At 39.2% G+C, this 19,871-nt stretch overlaps 1 non-coding gene across 1 annotated transcript; it reads left to right on the top strand.

Moving 5' to 3' along the window:
• Nucleotides 1–12,390: 12,390 nt before the first annotated feature.
• Nucleotides 12,391–12,527, top strand: LOC125291471. The gene has a single exon (XR_007192997.1). It is a non-coding gene; the product is annotated as a small nucleolar RNA SNORA3/SNORA45 family (small nucleolar RNA).
• The last annotated feature ends 7,344 nt before the right edge of the window (nt 12,528–19,871 follow it).

The raw sequence follows: 19,871 nt of genomic DNA, 5'->3' as shown, positions 1-19,871 counted from the left end.
ACGAAATTCACATTCCTAACTCCATAGAACCAAGACCTTAGCATATGTGTGGTGAAACTTCAATGGAGCTATGCCCATAGACTTCAATGGAGCAAGTTGATTGCCTCTGCTTACCCACGCATAAAGGGGATTTTAAGGTGAGCAAGATATTTCATCCCACTTCGTGCACGAGGGGTCAAAATCCCCTTTATGCAGAGCAGAGGCAGCAGACTGCTCCATTGAAGTCTATGGACATAGCTCAGAATTTTTACCACATATGCTAAGGTCTTGGTTCTATAGTTAAGAATGTGAATTTTGCATGATCCTCAAACCCTTCTGAACATTTCAGGTACATTTTTTAGCAGCATTCCAGTCTGGAGAAAATCGACTTTATATCAGGTGACTGTTATTTATGCCACTGCTACGACGAGTCATCAAAACATCATCGACACGCCTCTTTATGCAAAGGATTGTTAAGCTACCATAGACAAGAATATTTAACAATCTTTGGTATAAATATGTTTAAGAGAGTTCATGCTAGCACCCCAACCACTTCCTACCAAGCATCTTATAACATTGACTGCACAGTAAAACTGACAGAGTTGTTTTCGACTCTAATAGAGTCGATTCTGACTCTGTCATAGAGACCCATTGGTCCCACCCCACAGAGAGTAAATTTGACTCTTCTCCTAGAGCACATTTTTCAGAGTTAAATTTACTCTATAGAGAGTTGGAAAATCACCAAGATAAACTCCACAGGGAGTAAAGAAAAATTTACTCTATAAGCCAACAACTCTTTCCAGAGTCATCTTAACTCTTAATGGGGTAATCTTAGTTTATCTCTATTCAGAGTTTATTCCCAGCTACTCTTGCTAGTCACCATTTTGCTTGTCTTTATGAAGTTCTACAAAATCTGAAGGACATAGAGACAAATTATTGAAAAAATATTTATTACAAAATATTAAGTTAATGTATCAATATACAATATAAAAAGTTTCAATTTTTTTCCCCTTTTGTAAATGCATGTACAACACATTTGGCATCAAATGGAACAAAGCCACTAGAACATAATATCAAGTTGTTGTTAGTGATACATTAGCTTACATACCAATTTTACTCACTCTACAGTCTGTACTGAAACATTCTAGCATCACCGACATGTTTAAGTCCACACATTCTAACAGTGAAGCTACACCAGGCGCCTAACTAAAGCCTTACGTTCGCATAGCGTCTGCTGCAACAATTAGCTGCCACTATAATCAATGGAGGTAGCTACACCAGACGTGATAGTGGCGCGTACGTTCGAAAAAAATAGACCATTCATTTAAAATTAATGTTACGCGTTGCGAACGGAACGCTTCAGTTACGCGCCTGGTGTAGTTCATACCTAAGGCAAAATCCAATGGATGGGGCCTAGAAGAGATTTTCAAGATGACTTAAAGTATGATTCATTTCCTCAACACTTTGCTTATCACTCAAAAAACTGAATAGTTTCCTTAACCTGTATCTCATGTACAGCAGAATGCATAACAGGAACCACTGTATCAAAATCTACCGCTAAATCATTACTTCTGTGTTCACTACAGTTATTTTCCAAAACATGAACATTATTAACGCTATACTCATGTAACCTTTCCAAATGTTTTCTAAAAGCCAAATGTCCCCGAAACACCCAGTCTCACCACACTTTAACCTGAGTGTTCTACCGGGACACAGCCCATGTGGTGATTCTGCTACCTGGATCCTTTTTTGCAGTTCGATGCTGGAGGAAGAAAGACCTTTACTCTGTTTAATAGTCTTCTCTTTGAACATAGTTGACCACCTCTCAAGAAGGTTTGCTGAAATCTCACCAAACAGTAACACAGTCTTGCTCAATCTGATGCCATTACATCCACGAATCGAGAGAATGTTGCAAGCATATGAGGTGATTGAGGGTCATGGACCATTTTTTCTGACGATAATCAAACGTTCACCTTCAGCCGCACAACTTCTTCATCAGAAGAATGCTTCATTAGAGATACCGCCTCTCTCAGCTGTTCTTCATTCAGGACTGGCTCGGGCACATCTTCAGAAGCTCGTCCTCCATTATGTTCATTGTGTGCTGGACTTTGTGGCTCCTGAGGCTTTCCTCTGAATTGTTTTAATGCGTCAGGCCAGGTACCCTGATCCGCTGGCTGGATCATAGAAATGTTCCTATAAAACAGTGTAAAGTAGGGTGAGTTTCAGCATTAAGGGGAAATCCAGCGATTTTCCAAATTGATCTCCATTTCTTGGGTCACCGAGTATGTAAAACGAAAACAATCGGTTTCACATAGCTCGAGTTGCTACAGCCAGCAGCTAAAGCGACTGTGCAGCTACAGCGTCATGGGGTCATGAACATTGGGGCTCAGGAACATGCCCCTAGAGTGTAGCGCAGTAGCTTCCTGGCTGCAGCATCTCGAGCTAAGTGAATCCGATTGTTTTTTTGTTTTGTTTTTTTTCCCCTGTAACGACAGTTCTCGGTGACCTTGAGAAATGGAGATCAATGTGAAATTCAGTGCACTGTAAACAATGTATTTGATCTTAAACAGATTCATTACAATTTGTATGCAGAAATACTTATGAAATGGTTTCATTTCAAGTTCAATCATTTAAAAGAGACAAATAATACTGTTCATCTGGTGGTTGAGATGCTGGGATTTAAAGTCAAAAGTCAAGCACAGCATGACAAATCCACACACTCACATCTGTGCAAAATGATCTTTTTATATAGCTTTCGGTCATAGGCCTTTTTCAGGATTCCTGAAGAGGGTCTATGACTGAAATATAGAATAAAAAGATCATTTTGCACAGATCTGAGTGTGTGGAATTTTTTTGAAGAAAAAAAAATACCTCAGTGTGGGTTTCAGTTTAGGTTACCTTTGTGTTAATGGTTAGCATTAAGATTTTACCAATATTTAACTAGGGAAAAAATGCCACTTACTTGCTCTACCCCATCATCTCCCTTGGGCTTATTTGGAGACAAGGCAGTGGTGTCATCTGAATCACATAATGCATCTACTACAAAGCAGAGGACAGAATAAATCAGTAATATAGTCATGTCCAGTACCTGTGACGGCTGTATGTCATGTAGTCTTTGATGGCTGAGATTTTTAAACACTAAATAAGCTCAAAGACGGACATAATCAACATCCACAAACCCCACAGAGTGGAATTCCATCAAAACAATGTGTTGCAACAGCTGTTGATATATTCACAAAACTTGTACCAAGTTTTAACTACATTCCATATTACAACTCACCATCATCTTCTGCAGGCTTCAGCTTTAATACACCACAATTTGGATCCTTCACCACATCTTCAGACACATAGTTGTCAATCTTCTGTACCAAACTCATCATACATTTTAGCCCAGCTTGGTGTTTGGCTTCAATATCAAATTTCATGAACACTAAAATAAAAATTAACATAACATTACAAAAGAAAACTGACAATAGACTTAAACAATGCAACAATTGAATAAATCATTACCTTGGTTAAAGAAATCCTCTAGAGTGGCATCAGTTTCCACCATTTTAATGTATCTGGTCTGCCTGGTATTTAACTTTCACCAACATCCTGAGAAAACATAAAATCAAACATTCAGACAAAATCAACACTACTTTTAAAACACTTTCTTAAAAAAAAAAACAGGTAACAACTATCTCAGTGACACTGACTAAACTAGTAAATGTGGCACGTGCACCTGTTGGCACTTTGCACTGAACACGTGTCTTCTATGCTATCAATGATGCACATTCAGCAATCAACACATGTGTGTCCTTGATAGTAAATTAATGCAGCTAGTTTTGAAATTACCAACTTGTTAAGGCCAAATTCATGCTTATGGATGCCTGTTTTACGTGAAACAAGCTTTTTGGTAGAGCATGAACTTTAAGCTAATTTGCCCTATTAATGACCGTTAATGTTAAGTAGCTAACAACAGTAACTGTTACCTCATTAAGCTAACCATAGCCTTTATTTGATATCTGATTTGCATTACGCTAAGCTGCCAATGAGAGCTACGTTGGCTGATAGGCTAACCAAGTCAATGTTGACCATTAAAGACGATTATACTGGTATCATATTTGGTTGAGTAAATATTAACATGATAAAAAAAAACGTCTAGCATTGTACAATACAGGAGCACGAATTGACATGTAGCTCATGTCACACAGAGGTAACGTTAACGTTCATGTTAACTTTCAACCTTCGTTAGCAGTTAACTTAACGTTAGCCCCTGAAGGTCAACACATTTCAGAATTATATCTTGACCATACATTTACGTTAAGTTACACTGCTCTTTCGCGTCACCGCTTATCGTTTATCATTTTCGAGGCATACTACGGAACATGTGAAATAAATCTCTAGTAAGTGTATTTTAGATGAACATCTACTCACCTTCAACTGCACTTCAGAGAGATTCTTCTAACCAGGCTCCGTCGCGTCGCTGCATTCTCTCAAATGGAAGGAAGTGGGTGATAGGCTACTAACGTTCGTCTCTGACGTGAGATGCCAGAGGGCACGTTCCGCCAGTTAGTAATTTGTCTGAGCCCTTACACACTTGCATGTAACAAACATACAATAATAATAATAATTATTATTATAATGTTTGTTCGCTTTGACTATTCTTTGTGAACAGCTATAGGCTTGATAACAGAGACTCCGTTTATAGCCTGGTTTATGGGTGATAGCTTAGCAGTATTTGCCTATTTTACTGTAGCACATGCTAGCCTACAAACTTGCAAGTAATTTTTTAGTAGCCTAGTCCAGAAAAAAATCTTAAAGCTACCGAATGACTTTGGAATAAACCAGAAGAAAACACCAAATAATAATTAGGCAAACATCTCCCAAGAAATTTCTAAAATGGCGTCCAAATGAGAAAATGGGGTGGATGATTAACTCTTGTGATTTTAACTCTGTTTTTTAACTAATATGCTAGAGTACATTTTACTCCAACTGTAGTAAATGTAACTCTATTAGAGTCAATAACAGTCTACTCTGTCATTTTAACTCTTGGAATTTTACTGTGTGCCTTCTTGCACTTGGTGACAGTTTTCTGAATATGATCTCTAAATGTTAGTTTATGGTCCATCCACACACCTAAAAACCTTATATTTTGAACCTGCTTAACTAATTGCCCATAAAGAGTGACTTGTATTGTAGGGTTATTGCGCTTCTTAGAAAAACAAATAACCTGTGTCTTGTCCACAGAAAACCGGAAACCCCTCCTGTTTCCCCACTTCTCAACAATGCTGACTGCTGCCTGTAGCTTTTTCCCAACAAATACGTCATTACGCCCACTCACCCACAATGCCCATCATCTGCATATAAAGACCTCCCAAGTCTAGCATCAACCTCTGAAAAAACCTCGTTAATCATGATATTAAATAAATAGGACTGCATACACTCCCTTGCGGTACCCCATTTTCTATAGAGTAAATCCTGGAGTGGGATAGCCCAATTCTTACCTCTATAGTCCTGTCCTTCAAAAAATTCATAATCCAGTTGAACATTTTTCCACCAATACCCATGGATTCTAATTTAATAAGAAGACCCTCTTTCCATAACATATCATACGCCTTCTCCACATCAAAGAAGACAGCAGCTACCAGTTCCTTTTTAACCTGAGCCTTCCTAATTTCATCCTCTAAACATAGCACAGGATCCATAGTCGACCTCCCTCTACGGAAACCACTCTGCTGAGGTATAAGCAAGTTCCTGCTCTCTAATATGTAAGTTAACCTGTCAGTGACCATACGCTCCATTATTTTACATAAGTTAGATGTTAGTGCGATAGGTCTATAGCTAGTTGTTTCACCTTTGTCTTTTCCAGGTTTCCCAATTGGAATAACAACAGCGTGTTTCCAAGCTGATGGCAATACCCCTGACTCCCACACCTTATTATATAATTGCAGAATCACTAATTGCGCTTGATGAGTTAAGTTTTCAACCATTTTGTAACATATCTCATCCTTACCAGGTGACGTTGCCCTGACTCCTGCCAATGCTCTTTTTAGTACAAAAAAAGAAAAGGACACATTTAGTGTTCCATCAAAATTGTCCTTTACCATTAAAATGTTAGAGTGTGCTCTCATTATCACATCTCTACCTTTCTTAGCTTCAGGTGTCAGATTTGTAGAGCTATGGACTTTAACAAATGTTTTTGCCAGAGCCTCCGCCTTATCCTTATTTGTTATCATAATTTCATTATTATATTTGATAGCTGGTAATGTATACTCCCTCCTAATACCACCCATCCTTCTTATCATACCCCAGATTTGGCTAATATGTGTTTCTCTCCCAATGTTATTGCAGAACTGCTGCCAGTAACTCCGCTTAGCCTTTCTAATAGCTCGTCTAACTTCTGCTTGTGACTTTTTATATTCTATTAGGTCATTAAAGGAAAATGATCTTTTAACTTTTCTAAAAGCTCTGTTTCTTGCCTTAATAGCATTATTGCATTCATCTGACCACCAGGGAACTACCTTGTGTTGTTTTAATCCACTTCCTTTACCTATAACTTCTTCTGCAGTAGTGTGCATGACTTCAACTACTTCTGCATTAAAACCATCTATACTATCATGCCTGTTTTGACTAATTCCTTTTAACCTCATACTACATGTCATATTATAAAGTGCCCAGTTGGCGTTTTTTAATTTCCATCTAGGAAAACCTATTTCCTCCAACTGAACTGGACCCACACCTACTTCACATATTATTGGGTAATGGTCGCTCCCTACTGTATTATCTTGTATAACATCCCACTTACTGACTCTAGCTACTTGCTCAGACACCAAAGTGAGATCAATTGGAGATTCCAACCCTCTTGCTATATCTACTCTGGTTCCCCTTCCATCATTCAGACAGATTAGCTCTTGATCCTCTAGAAATTCTTCCACCACACTCCCATTACTATCAGTGTGAGCACCACCCCAAAGTGTGCTATGAGCATTAAAATCCCCACACCAAACTGCGTTGTGTGTTTCTTCACCAATTATCTTTTCAAGTGCCTCTTTATTTAGCTTCCCACATGGATTATAATAGTTCACTATCCTTATGCTTGTATTTCCTATCCATACTTCAACTACAATCGCCTCAGAGTCTTTGCTGATATTTATAACTTTATAGCCTATTCCCTGTTGAATAAACATAGCTACACCACCTCCAGTGCCACTTTCCCTGTCCCTGCTTATAGCCACATACCCATGAAGTATAAAATCTAAGTGAGGCCTAAGCCCTGTTTCTTGCACACAGATAACACTAGGTTTTTCACTCCTTTCCTCAATAAACTTTTTAAATTCCTGCCCATTAGAGCAGAGACTCATTCCACTGCAGAATTGCTAAAACCATTAAGACTCTCCACATGATGGCTGAATATCCTGTGTCCCTGCTATAAGTGTCTCATTTATTGCGTCCACTGTTACTTCCCCCATATTAAGGTATTTTTGTGCTGCCTTTATGATAATCTTAATCCTCTCTGTTCTGCTTTGAGTTTGGGCTGAATAATTGACTACCTCTGCCAAGAATGCTACAAACACAACACTATCCACTCCAATACTAGGCTTGACTACTGTAGGTCTCTCAAAATCTCTTCTGACTTTGTTGTATCTCTGGTCTTGACTCTGCTCAAGCGTTCTCGCTATTGGTGATACTACCATACTCCTCTTTGCATTCACTTCTTTAATGGCTTCAGCATATGTCAGCTTTTCTTCCACTCTGACTCTCTGTACTTCGGCCGCTCGTTTGTGCGCCTCACACCCTTTATATACAGCACTATGCTCACCCCCACAGTTACAGCATTTGACTTTTGTACCTTCATTGCATTTGCCATATTCATGATCTTCCCCCACACATTTACCACACCGTTGTTTGCCTCTACAAACCGCTGCTACATGGCCAAATCGTTGGCATTTAAAACACCTTAGGGGAGGGGGAACATACGGTCGCACCTGGAAACTCATGAACCCTACTTTAATTCTTGTTGGCAAAACTTCCTCCTGAAATTGTAACCAGATAGATAAGCTCTCCTGTTTTGTTCCATTATTATTATACATCAGTCGTCTAGCTTTTATCACTTTAGCTCTTGATACATTTTCCAAGATCTCTTCAATGGGCACATCTGTTGAAACCCCTGTAATAACCCCTTGTAATGTTTTCTTTCGACCCCAAACAAAACACTTGACTTTCTTCCCTTCCAAAGTTGTCATTTTAATCAAACTTTCTCTCTGTTTGGCATCAGAACATGTAATCAACAAACTACCATCCCTAAGTGGATTAACATGCACAGTACCTACAGTATCATGCAAAGCTTTCGTCAGCTTCAATGAGTTGACAGAACCAGGAGAATCAAACTGGAGCTTTTACCTTAAACTCATCTCCTCTACTTTGAGATGCGCTGAAACTACTATCCACATCCGACTCATAACGATTATCATTATCACCATCGCGGCTTCTTTTCTTTTTCCTTTTGAAATTTCGCGTAACTGTGTACCAGTCTCCTCTGTTCGTTTCTCCCGGGTCCTCTCCCCCCATCTCCACCTCACTCCAGCGTCACTTCCTGCCATCTCAGCTCCACACCGCTCTCCCCTCATGACGAGATTAAACTCGACATGTCGACTTTAAAGTCGCCATGTCAACATTAAACTCGACATTTCGAGAATAAAGTTGAAATGTAATATCGACTTTAATCTCAACGTATCGACTTTAATCTCGACGTGTCCACATTAAACTCAACATTTTGAGAATAAAGTTAGTTTGGAGAGAGAACGACCGCTCGCGACGATTGAAAGGGAGGACGAATGAAACAATGCAACAAGTGCAACAATGATTCAGAGTGTTCGAGTGCAACAATGATTAGACATAGGCCTATATCATGTGGACAAAACATAGAACATACCTACGTTGCTCAGCCAAATACTTTGCTGTTAGGTCCTTATCACGGAGTTACAGGCGATAAATGCGATGGTCAAAAGTAGCCTAAACGTCATTAGCGGTTTATTTATTTATTGTAGGCCTATTATTACATTACATTACATTTGGCTGACGCTTTTTAACCAAAGCGTAACTATTATTAAAGTGTTGTTTTTCATCTAAAGGTTCAACTTCATGCTTATGCACTAGACTAGGCATACTAGGCGCTCTCCCCAATCCTAGACTTTCACGTTGCTTGTTTGTAATGGATGCAAAACAGCCTATTGCTGAATGTCTATGGAGGGACGAATGAAGCTGTCCTCCCGACCACCCCATGTAGGCTAGTAGCCTACATGCACACATATGCACACATAGTGCATAAATAAAGCGCATGCACACAGAGGCGTCATGCAAGACAAAATTCAGGGGGGGCACAATCAGCCTTTTTTTGGGGGTTATGTTAGAAGGGGGCCGGAGATTTCTCCCTCTGGAAATTTTGAAATTCTGGCTGCTAAACATACCATTTCAATGCTGTTTGGGAGGGACAGAAATACCTTAACAGAGCAAGCAGCAACCCTCCTCTATCTAGGTCTAGGTCTAGGCTCCTTAGTCTAATAGGACTAAGCTAAAGTATCTATTTTGTATCTATTCTAAGTTAATGTAAAACACATAGGTTGGTGAAAGAACTGTAAGCTCAAATTCAGCTCATTAAAGTGTAAGCTCATTAAAGCATGTTTTGACACACACATTTACACTTAGGCCTACTACACATGATTTTAAAAACAGTACCATTGCAGTTATTATTTTAAATTGATATGTGACCTAAGAACAATCTTACATTAAAAAAGGTTCTGAGGTCTGAATTTGTGTGCTCAGAAATTAAATTATTTTAATCTTAATTCATGTGATGAAGGATTTTGAAAGAAGTTTGATAGGTTTCAGTGCTGAGTAAGGTTAACACAAAATATTTGAATATTTTACTAGGCCTACTAGCCTAATCTATTTTTCATTACCATTATGGCAAGCAATAGGCCACCTCATTTGTAAGTTGCAAATCATGAGCAAGTGACCTGATAATAAGTTATGAGCACACGAGAGAGACTATTATACTTTCTTGCCCTCTACATCACGGTCATAGCAATCCTATTTATATAAAACAACTTTAGGAGCTCATTTTGAACGGATACCCTATCCCTTTTCACTACATGGATAAGCTGCCAGATACGTGAAGAGAACAAGTGGAGAAACATCCAACGCGATGCCTTGGTAGGCCTAATGTTATTAGGTTGGATTTTGTAGTCACTGCAAATTGAACACCCCATTAAACTGGAAACAATTGAACCAGGAGACTTAATACTACTGCTATGTGTAATATTTGTAAGAGGCTAGCCTAGGCTACGTTACACTGACACCATGTAGGCTAACGTTAACGTAATGCTCTGAATTCGCGGCCAACATCAAATCCATAGTCAAAAGTCAACATTTCCAGGTCAACCACAAATAATTCCACAACTTTTTATTGCTTAGCCTAGTCTACTTACCACTTCAACACCATTGACGGTATCTGTTTAAACTGTAACTGTAACAGTTCAAACGGTATCCTAAAGTTAACTGTAGAAGTTCAACACAAGCAAAACATTGCGAGTGTACGCAATGAGTTGTTACGGGAACATACACAGACACCAATTTTAGGAAAAGGGCTGATGTTGTTGACCGGTCTTCAGCTATTTTGGTACGGTTTATTACACATCCAGAAGAATACATTTGAGTCGTTATAGGCTCTGGCTTATTATGGAGCATAATAGGAACAAAGTTGTGATAAAAAAAATATCAGGGAGGAAAAATCCGAGGGGGCACGTGCCCCCTTTATTTCAATGGGCATGACGCCACTGCATGCACACATATTCTCTCACGGGATCAAAATAGTATATATGCTTAGGCTATAGGCCTACCTGTGTTTCTAGAATCCTATACGTATTGCAGGTGAGACATGGAAAAGCAGTTTTAGATGTTATCCTATGGAGAGTGACGGCCTGTGGGTCATGAAGGGCAGTTATTTGGATCTGCAGTGGCCTTACCCACGTAAAACAGAGTGAAATAACATTTTGTATAGAAACATTATATCATTGGATACATATATTGTTCTAGCTATTTAGCCTAAACGGCATAGTGCATGGTATTTCCATAACCGCGAGACAGCACTTCACGATGACGGCAATGATCAGTTACTGTAACAGACAAGACCCAATCTATCTGAATATCTGCTATCTAGCAATCTATCCGAAATAACACCTATTTGAAGCCCATTTTTCATGTAACATAGTGTGTATTAGTGAAGGCTACATAGCTTAAACTGTGTAGGCTATGTTTAAACAGTAGGGCCTATTGCGAGTTTAATGTCAGCATAGATTGCATTAGATCGAGATTAAAGTAGATATGATATTTCACTTTTATTCTCGAAATGTCGAGTTTAATGTCGACATGTCGACTAATTAATTATTAATTATTTTTAATTATTATATAATTATTATAATTAATTATTAATTATTATAATTATTAAGAAATCTATATAAATTAAAAATATTTTTTGAATTTATATAGAAAATATTAAATTTAAATAAATATTAAAATATTTGTTCCTTAAATGTAGATGAATAAACACATCTACAATAAACACATTTATTTACAATAAATTCAGACTGCTTGGTGCTGTAAAAATGTAAAGCACCTTGAAAACCAACACTAAAGAATGCTGAAATGAATAGGCTGGGTCTAGCCTACTAGCCTAGCCTACTCATAAAACAGTGTTTTATATAGGCTAGGCCTACAACACAATATAAAATTGCATTGATAGGCCTACTCAGTATAGTCAAGTATGATAAAGAGGAGTCATGCTCGGGCATCACCCAAATGGTCAGAACCAGGGGCCTCATTCATAAAGTGTTGTGCAGAAACCTTCAAGTTGACTTCGGACCGGCAATGCTAGGCCTACTGGTCTAGCATTCTTCTGGTCTAATTCTAATGCATGATCATGATTCTGGTCTAATTTCTTATGCATGATCATCATGATTACATGGATGTTAGGTTAATTACTCATGAGTTCATCATGTTTGTGACCCCTCAAGTGTGAACAATGGCATGTGTTTAGAGAACTGCATAAGTTGTGTTCCAATCAGAATTTGAGTAGTGATGACAACATTTTTGGCAGAAAAAGAAATCATAATAATCATTCTTAATAAATCATCATAATGATGTGCTCACCATACTTAATGCTTTAGTTGATGTGTTGTTCATGTATGAGGTCATAAATGACAAACTATGAACTCATATAAATTTCTGATGATTCATGAGATATTAAGGAATGAAGTAATACGTAAATCATAAATTAATTCATGCATGAATTCATGATAGTTCATGTACCCTTACCGAAAAGTGTTACCTTATTATTATACACCCACAACCAGTAGCCCAATGTCTGTGAGCGAGTCTAGAGTCACATCCTGACACAATGATTGTCACGGTGTGCTAGAGTCCTCGCAGAGAAACTTTCTTTGCTAATTCATTGGCTGCCTCTTTTCCTTTGGCCAATTCAGATGTGAACAGCAACAGAACCAATTATTTACACTTAGCAGATTAGAGATTCATATGTTCATCTTATATTTAGACTTTTCAACCCAATCATTGTGTTTGTATAATACAGATGGGTCTTCCAATACTGATCCATAATTTGATATATTTATCTGTTTGCATGCTTTTAGTTGACAGTCTTGTCATTTTAAGGAACATATTTGATTACGTCCACCTCTTTTAATTAACATACTTGCACTACTAGTCTTTAAAACGACTCGTCCCTTCAACTCTGAAGTTGGCATTAAACTTCATATAAGTGCCATTAAAAGGTCTTAAAAGTCTTAAATTTCACTTGCACAACCCTGGGGGGTGCCCTGTACACTGCATTTACCAAATTATGTCTTGTTACACTCTTCTGTTTAAGGGAGATTAGAGTCACATTCTCACAGAGTAATACTCTTTGCATATACTTAAAGGTTGTATCAGTGATTGCAGGCCCAAAAGCTGCCCGCCCCATAAGCAGGCCTTCAAAAAAACTGTAGGCAGCCTAGGCTCTGAGATCTGCTCACAAAAACAATTGCTACCAACAAGAGTTGCCAACCACTCAAAGGCAAAATAAAGTGTTCCAACCAATAACCGACGAGATGCACATTCAGGAGAGTTTCAAAGGAGGGAGGGGGAGGGAGTAGCGAGCTAGTTTTGTTTGAACGTCAACAGAAGTGACGTTACCCCACCACTGCTGATACAACCTTTAACTGTTCCGCAGCCAATCACCAGCCCCCCTCCACCATTTATCCCCTTTCACAATTTCTGGATTTCCAGCTTGAACTGAGGTTATTGATACCATGGCAGGGTAAAGCATCTTCCTGTCCTTCCTGTAGACTTTGCTGTAGAAAAGTGATTTTCTACTGTTTACATCTTCGAACCTAATCCTCTGCAAACTTGACAAGTTTGGAAAAAGTGTTGCATTTTTAACTAGACTGCATTTCCGGCGGGAACTGCGAAAGTGTGCTTGCCCTGGTCCGGTCACCAACGTGAGCAGACAGTGACATACGCTATGCTGAACCTGGCTTGATCCAAGCATTCTAACAGTGCCTTTCAGTGTTGGAGCAGTGGCAATACCTCAAAAGCTCTATTCAACTATTGCCTTGCGGGGTGAATGCGGTTTGTTGGATTTTACCTGTGGCCTGCCTTCGAATTTAGCTTCTATGACTAAAATCAGATCAATAAAATAAAACAATAGCAGTGATTGGCTGCAAAAATAAATAATGTCACGCGTCTTGCACCTCTCAAACTGGGCTATCATTGAAATTATGAAATATGACTAAGGCATTAAAATGCTGCTTGTTTGTCAGGATACTTTTTCACTGATTTATTTTAAAAATATGAGCTATGAGTGTGAATGTTATATCTTCCATCCCCTAATTCAGTTTTACTGGTTTATTTGACAAATAATCTATATGGATTTGTTCTATAAAGACCTTATGTCTGTTTGGGATTGTTTTGAGAGCCTATTGATGTATCTCAGAATAAAGGAATGTCCACAACATTAGTGATGTTTTTTTTTGTGTGTGTGAATGTATTTTACTTAACTCATTGAATGTAGCTGGATACTCATGAACGCATGTCTCTAATAGCCACAATAGGAGTAATTTTAGCAACACCGTATTTTGTGTGGCCCATAACGACCCAGTGGATCATGAAAATGTGCCAAAATTCACATTCCTTGCTTATTGTTGGTACATTAATCCCAGATTGCCACTTATCTGAGATGTAAGAGTTCAGTATAGGTTTAAGGTCTGGGGCAGGGATTTGACATTCTGTGACTTCTTCATTGAGGGATTGCTTAGCAGCACTGTCCGGTTTCTCATTTCCCCTCAGACCAACATGGCCTGGGACCCAGCAAAAAAACTACACTCAAGTTCTGGTTCTTTAGTCAAGTCAAGTCAAGTCAAGTCAAGTCAAGTTTATTTATATAGCACATTTCATACACAGAGGTCATTCAATGTGCTTTACATAAACAAAACCAAACGATAATAACAAATAAAAGCATAGAAGGGCAATATAGTCAAAGAATAGTTAAAAGGTAAAGATCATAATAAAAAGAAAACATAAAACACAAGGTAAAATCATTTAAAAATAAAGAATAATTAGTAAGCAAAAACAAAGGCAAAAGTAGTAAAAAAAGTAACAAAAAGACAAAGTAGAATAATTATCGAGGCAGATTCAGAATTTGTAACTCGGCACAGTTAGCAGAAAGCCGTCTGAGAACAGTTTGGTCTTAAGTCTAGATTTAAAACTGGCTACAGTTGGGGCCTTTTTAATGTCATCCGAAAGTTGGTTCCACAGCTGAGCCGCATAGCAGCTAAAAGCTGCTTCACCATGTTTAGTTCTAACTGTAGGTTTTACTAGCAGGTTTTTCACCTGGGACCTGAGAGGACGAGAAGGTGTGTACTGCTGAAGCATGTCTGACAAGTATTTAGGTCCTGCTCCATTTACTGATTTATAAACAAGCAATAGTGCTTTAAAGTCAATTCTGTGACTTACTGGAAGCCAGTGCAAGGACTTAAGAATTGGAGTAATGTGGTCAGTTCTTTTAGTTTTTGTTAGAGTCCTAGCTGCTGCATTTTGTATCACCTGAAGCTGTTTAATAGTCTTTTTAGGAAGGCCTGTGAACAGTCCATTGCAGTAATCAACCCTGCTGGAGATAAATGCATGAATGAGTTTTTCTAAGTCATGTTTTGACATCAGCCCTCTGAGTTTGACAATATTTTGAGGTGGTAAAAAGCTGATTTAGTTATCGCTTTCATGTGGCTGTTGAAATTTAGATCACTGTCAATTAATACACCAAGGTTTTTAACAGTATCCTTTGCCTTCAACCCTTTTTTGTGTCAAGGAGAGTGGCAACCCTAAGTCTTTCCTCATTTTTACCAAATATAATTACTTCAGTTTTTTCTTTGTTCAGCTGAAGAAAATTTTGAGACATCCAGGTGTTGATTTGTTCTATACACTGACACATAGATTCAAGAGGACCATAGTTGTTTGGTGATAGAGCTAAGTAAATTTGTGTGTCATCTGCATAGCTATGATATGAAATCAAATTATTTTGAATGATTTGTCCAAGTGGGAGCATATAGAGGTTGAATAATAGTGGCCCCAAGATCGACCCTGGGGAACACCACAGGTCAAGGACGTTGGTGTTGAGGTACAGTTTCGATGGCAACAAAGAAGCTCCTTTCTTGTAGATATGATTTTAGCCAGCTGATAACTATGCCTGTAAATCCAACCCAGTGTTCTAGTCTGTGTAGTAAAATATTGTGATCAACAGTGTCAAATGCTGCACTAAGGTCCAGTAGCACTAGGACTGATGTTTTACCTGAATCTGTGTTGAGGCGTATGTCATTGGAAACTTTAATGAGAGCTGTTTCAGTGCTGTGATTTGCCCGGAAAAACCAGACTGAAAGTAATCAAAATACCCATTTGATGTTAGGAAGGTGGTTAATTGATTAAAGACTACTTTTTCAATAATTTTGCCAATAAAAGGTAGATTGGATATGGGCCTGTAATTGTTTAGCATGGAGGCATCCAGGTTATTCTTCTTGAGAAGTGGCTTTACAACAGCTGTTTTCAGTGACTTAGGAAAAGTGCCAGACAGCAATGATACATTTACAATTTGAAGGACATCCGCCGCTATGAGGTGAAAAACAGTTTTGAAGAAATTGGTAGGCAGAGTGTCTAAGACACATGTGGAAGGGCTGAGATTCTGTACCGCTTTTTTCAAGTGTTTCGTAGTCTATCAAGCTGAACTCTGACATCAAGTTTAGTTTCCCTCTGTTTGTTGCTGGAAGTTCAGGTTGTTGAATTTGTAATTGAGCAGATATGTTGAGTCTGATTTTGTCAATTTTACCTTTAAAAAAAGATGAAAACTCATTGCATTTATTAGTTGAGAGAAGTTCAGGTGCTAATTGTGAGGGGGGATTTGTTAACTTATCAACAGTTGAAAATAGAATACGAGTGTTATTTGAACTTCTATTGATAATGTTAGAAAAGAAAGACTGTCTTGCTTTGCATATTTCAGAGTTATATAAAAGGAGCATCTCTTTATGGATTTCATAGTGGATCTGAAGTTTGTATTTACGCCATTTTCTTTCAGTCTTCCTACACTCTCTTTTTAGAAGTTTAACTGCTGGATTTTGCCTCCATGGTGCTTTCTGTTTGTCCTTAACTTTCTTGAATTGTAATGGAGCAATGTCATCCATAATGTTTGCCATTTTGCATTAAAGTGATCAAATAAGTCTTCAGAGTCTGACAGTTGACTTGACTTTAGTGAAAGTGCTTGCTCAAAGAGAGCACTTGTCTGATCATTTATGATTCTCCTTTTACCATCATAGCTGTGTTTTGAGTGTGTGGGGACATAGACACATCAAAGAACACGCAAACATGATCAGATAAGGCCAGGTCTTTAACAGCTGTAGAGACATCGAGACCCTTTGTGATAACAAGGTCGAGGGTATGGCCGAGGGAGTGTGTTGGCCCCTGTACATGCTGTGTTAGGGAGAAAGTATCGATTAGTGCAATGAATTCCTTGGCATAATTGTTTTCAGGATTATCCACATGCAAGTTTAGATCCCCTGATATAATAAGACAGTCATACTCTATGCAAACAACTGATAGCAGTTCACCTAGCTCTTCAAGAAAAACTTTAGCTGAATGTTTTGGAGGCCTGTAAATTGTCAGTAATAAAATCTGAGGAGAAGACTTAATGCATGCACACAGATATTCAAATGAAGTAAAGTCACCGAATGACGACTGATTACACTGAAAAGACGCGTCTTGAAAATTGTGGCTATCCCCCACCTCTTTTTATTTGCTCTGGTAGCACTCAAAAACTGAAGTTTGGGGAGCTGATTCGATGAGAGTAGCAGCACTGTTTGCTTGATCTAACCATGTCTCAGTTAAAAGTAAAAAATCAAGGTTGTGTGTGCAAATTAGATCATGAATTAAGAATGATTTGTTTGAAAGAGATCTGATATTTAGGAGTGCTAGTTTTGTTAGTTTAAGTGTTGGGGAAATATGATCCATGGGGAAATCTGAGGTTGATGTGGTACGGGTAGGAGATTGGACTGGTTTACCCTATAAGCTCGATGCATTTGTGTTCTATTTCTTGTCAATACAGGAATAGAGAATGTCATGGGCTTACTGGGTCCCGCATGTTCTCAAAACTACTGTCAGTACCATTTATATTGCAGGGACCCTGAGAATATCATGCAATACAGTCATCATATAATTGTCCCCTGCTGCTGCCATCTGTATTTTCCACTGCACATTCCATGCTATATGCCGGCTGAGAAAATGAACTAAGAGGTTGCTGCTGCTTAAGAGATCCTTCTAAACGGGGGAGGGGGGGGGGTGGAGGTGCCCTTAGCTTCTTTTGGTGCTAATGATCTTGGGCTAGTAAAACTCTGCATGGCTACTGGTAGCAGTCTCTCCATTCTTGCAGGGAACATCATGTGCTTGGGTGGGGATGGTGATGGGTATTCAGGGGATCCTGTGGAGTTTGAGTGGGTGGTGGGATGAAGGGGTGGGGATGGGGATGGGAGATTAGGGGGTTTGTGTGGCCTGGGGGAGTTTGATTGGGTGGGGACGTGATTGGGTGTGGGTGGTGATGGGAAATCAAGGAGGTTGGGGTTGAAAATTGATCCAGAGTCTCCATCTGCCTGCTGAGGTTCTGGGAAGTTTGTTGCAGATGCTCGCTTTCAGCATGTATTCCAGTAGTGTATTCCATGTTGTTGTGTCTTTGTGGTGACAAGGAGTCTAACGGAGGTGGGGAGGGGTATTGGTACTGGTGTTACAACATGACCCTTCCTTTCTGATATCCTCTCAGCAGCTTTGATAGGTGCTATCTCCTCATGCTCATCACATCCATTTGTTTGCTGAGATTCCAGGGAGTTTGACGCCAGTGATTGACTTTGAGTCATTTTAGCAGCACCCATCTTATCTTGTCCAGTGGACATGGCTTGGCATTGTTGAGCTGGTTGTTTATGTTTCTCCAAGGTCTGCATTTCAGTGGAGGCTAGCGGGTGGTTATCAGAGGGCCCCACAGCAGGGCAGGTTGGGCATATCTCTGTTTCAGCCTGTGCAGAGTGTTTTGGTTTAGCTGAGTTGTTGATGTCATCCGCTTGTTCCGTCTGTATGGCCACTGAGCGCTTATCAGAGGCTCGGCTCAAAGGTTGGCAGAAAAAATGTTGGGTGCAGGAGAGAGAGGTGATAGTATTCGGTTAAGATCTTGGCCCCAGTCCAACTCAGCTCTGTGCTATTTGGTCTGAAGTATTCCCTGCGATTCCAAAAAAGGTTAAAATTGTCAATAAAATTCATCCCAACTGAAAAGCATGTTTTTGCGAGCCAGGTGTTTAAACTGAATAGTCTGGAAAATACAAAGCTTCCTCTGCTGGGAGAGGGCCACTGATGAAAATTTGTATTCCAAGCTCATATAGGGCCGAGAAAAAGTTCCTTGAAATCTTCTTTGACATACAGCTGTTCTCTGTAGATGTCATTTGTCTCCAACATGCACAATGATGCGCTTTGATAGTTGCATATTTTGACACCAGTTCTGCAAGCTTGTTTTTTGTGTAAAATGTCGCGGAGTCTCATAGTCTCGTGGCGGGCTACTGCGCAGGGTAGGTCAAAGTCCGACGATCGCTGCATTCCCCTATTTTGTAAAATGTATTTTTATTCCTCTGGTGTTGCAATTGATATCAATGATTAATATGATTGCCCTCAGTAAAAAAAAGCACAAGAAACAGGACGCAAAACAGTTACAAACAGTCAGGTTCTTGGCTTCATAAGATGTAGCTGGAGTCTCATAGAGTCTGGTGATGCCGGCTAAGATGGTGTAGGTCAAAGTCCGCACGATCGCTGCATTCCCTATTTTGTGAAATGTATTTTATTCCCTCTGGGTGTTGCAATTGATATCAATGATTAATATGATTGCCCTCAGTAAAAAGCACAAGAAACAGGACGCAAAACAGTTACAAACAGTCAGGTTCTTGGCTTCATAAGATGTAGCTGGAGTCTCATAGAGTCTGGTGATGCCGGCTACTGGTGTAGGTCAAAGTCCGCCGACGCTTGTATTCCCTATTTTGTGAAATGTATTTTTATTCCTCTGGGTGTTGCAATTGATATCATGGATTAATATGATTGCCCTCAGTAAAAAGCACAAGAAACAGGACGCAAACAGTTACAAACAGTCAGGTTCTTGGCTTCATAAGATGTAGCTGGAGTCTCATAGAGTCTGGTGATGCCGGCTACGCGCAGGTAGGTCAAAACCGCCCGATCGCGGCATTCCCCTATTTTGTGAAATGTATTTTTATTCCTCTGGGTGTTGCAATTGA

Source organism: Alosa alosa, chromosome 2 (genome assembly GCF_017589495.1).
Source record: "Alosa alosa isolate M-15738 ecotype Scorff River chromosome 2, AALO_Geno_1.1, whole genome shotgun sequence".
NCBI lineage: Eukaryota > Metazoa > Chordata > Actinopteri > Clupeiformes > Clupeidae > Alosa > Alosa alosa.
Note: the sequence above shows the minus strand (reverse complement) of the source record. Positions and strands in the feature narration are given on the sequence as shown.